Genomic DNA, 3,232 nt, shown 5'->3' on the forward strand with positions numbered 1-3,232 from the left:
ATAAACAAAATAATAATTATAAAAAGTTTTAGTCTTGAACCATACCTCTATTTCTCCATTATTCTACGTAAAAAAGTTAACTAAGATTACAAAACTTTATATGTTTAGAGATATAAGATATTTGTTAAACAAAAGTAGTTCGTTAAATGTTTTGTTTTCGCTATATAAAGGTTATAGGCCTGTAATGGAATTTGTATTTAAAAAACGTTTGTTTACATTTTTCACTTGACTGATTTCGCCCTAAGGTTTTGTGCTCAAGCAATTCATGCCTTATAAATACCTTGGATTATGTTAATAAACCTTGAATTCTATCAAAGAATTGAAATTGAGTTTGCAATAAATTTTGCTAAAAAACAAATTGCTAAAAAGCGTATGAAATTTTGAACCCATAAGCAATCAATATAGTAACAAATCCGCCTATACATGCTAATCATGTTAACTTGTTAAAAAATATTTTACTAAATTTTTGTAAAAACGTTATTTGAAGCCGTTTGGACTAGCCTTATAACACAATTTAACTAATTTTGGGGCAAAATATGACAAAATATATTTTTTCATTTTTGGCCAAATTTTGAAAAAACAACAAGACTACATATATCCTTGTAGAAAATAACAAAAATCAATATTAAAAAAAAATGTTTTACTAAATTTTTGTAAAATTTTTTTTTTTTAATTTTAAATATACCTGTTTTAATGCAACCCAATTAGCTTAATAAGCGTGTTACATTTGTCGTTTAGTAGAACCTAATGTAGTGTTTGGTGCCAGCGTGCTTGCAACGCGTCTGGGTAATTTGTGACGCGGGAGCGTTGATTGACTTTATTATGCTTACGCAACTAATTAACGGCGCGCAACTATTTCTCTTTGCGATAGCGTGGTAGCTTTATGTTGCATCAGTCTTACTTTGAACGTTTAAGTATAATCCGTTATATATTGCAAGTAACCTGCTTTTAATAAAGCGTATTGCCAATAAAAACGTCTGTTTAAATCTAGTAGAAAGCGAACCTGAAACGTTTTTGTAACAAGCGTATTTACGAAAAATAGGTTAAAATTATTAAAGTTATGACAAAAAATATTAAATTTTGCAAATTTACAAAAACGAAATTTAGTCACCTAATTTTATTTGCATTAATCTAACTAACATTCAAAATATAACATTTTCAAAAAATATTCAGTAAAACAAAAGTTACAACATTTTTTTTAACTTTGGCGTAGTAGGCGCCCTTTAACCTATATGATATGGGCAATATAGAATATTGTATGCAATAAAATTATAAAAAAAAATTTTTAGATTTTAAATTTCACTATTTTAAAGCAACCCTATTAGCCTAATAAGCGTTTTTGCAAAAAATTGGGAAAAATTATTAATACATACAAAAGTTATGACAAAAAATATTAAATTTTGCAAATTTACAAAAACGAAATTTAGTCACCTAATTTTATTTGCATTAATCTAACTAACATTCAAAATAAACATTTTCAAAAAATATTCAGTAAAACAAAAGTTACAACATTTTTTTTAACTTTGGCGTAGTAGGCGCCCTTTAACCTATATGATATGGGCAATATAGAATATTGTATGCAATAAAATTATAAAAAAAAATTTTTAGATTTTAAATTTCACTATTTTAAAGCAACCCTATTAGCCTAATAAGCGTTTTTGCAAAAAAATTGGGTAAAATTATTAATATATACAAAATTTATGACAAAAAATATTAAATTTTGCAAATTTACAAAAACGAAATTTATTTACCTAATTTTATTTGCATTAATCTAACTAACATTCAAAATAAAACATTTTTAAAAAATATTCAGTAAAACAAAAGTTACAACATTTTTTTAAACTTTGGCGCAGTAGGCGCCCTTTAACCTATATGATATGGGCAATATAGAATATTGTATGCAATAAAATTATAAAAAAAATTTTTTTAGATTTTAAATTTCACTATTTTAAAGCAACCCTATTAGCCTAATAAGCGTTTTTGCAAAAAAATTGGGTAAAATTATTAATAAAAACAAAAGTTATGACAAAAAATATTAAATTTTGCAAATTTACAAAAACGAAATTTAGTCACCTAATTTTATTTGCATTAATCTAACTAACATTCAAAATAAAACATTTTCCAAAAATATTCAGTAAAACAAAAGTTACAACATTTTTTTAAACTTTGGCGTAGTAGGCGCCCTTTAACCTATATGATATGGGCAATATAGAATACTGTATGCAATAAAATTATAAAAAAAAATTTTTAGATTTTAAATTTCACTATTAAAGCAACCCTATTAGCCTAATAAGCGTTTTTGCAAAAAATTGGGTAAAATTATTAATATATACAAAAGTTATGACAAAAAATATTAAATTTTGCAAATTTACAAAAACGAAATTTAGTAACCTAATTTTATTTGCATTATTAATCTAACTAACATTCAAAATAAAACATTTTCATAAAATATTCAGTAAAACAAAAGTTACAACATTTTTTTTTAACTTTGGCGTAGTAGGCGCCCTTTAACCTATATGATATGGGCAATATAGAATATTGTATGCAATAAAATTATAAAAAAAAATTTTTAGATTTTAAATTTCACTATTTTAAAGCAACCCTATTAGCCTAATAAGCGTTTTTGCAAAAAAATTGGGTAAAATTATTAATAAAAACAAAAGTTATCACAAAAAATATTAAATTTTGCAAATTTACAAAAACGAAATTTAGTCACCTAATTTTATTTGCATTAATCTAACTAACATTCAAAATAAAACATTTTCAAAAAATATTCAGTAAAACAAAAGTTACAACATTTTTTTTAACTTTGGCGTAGTAGGCGCCCTTTAACCTATTTGATATGGGCAATATAGAATATTGTATGCAATAAAATTATAAAAAATTTTTTTTAGATTTTAAATTTCACTATTAAAGCAACCCTATGAGCCTAATAAGCGTTTTTGCAAAAAATTGGGTAAAATTATTAATAAAAACAAAAGTTATCACAAAAAATATTAAATTTTGCAAATTTACAAAAACGAAATTTAGTCACCTAATTTTATTTGCATTAATCTAACTAACATTCAAAATATAACATTTTCAAAAAATATTCAGTAAAACAAAAGTTACAACATTTTTTTAACTTTGGCGTAGTAGGCGCCCTTTAACCTATATGATATGGGCAATATAGAATATTGTATGCAATAAAATTATAATAATTTTTTTTTAGATTTTAAATTTCACTATTTTA

This window comes from Corella eumyota, chromosome 3, assembly GCF_963082875.1.
Source record: "Corella eumyota chromosome 3, kaCorEumy4.1, whole genome shotgun sequence".
NCBI classification, from domain to species: Eukaryota; Metazoa; Chordata; class Ascidiacea; order Phlebobranchia; family Corellidae; genus Corella; species Corella eumyota.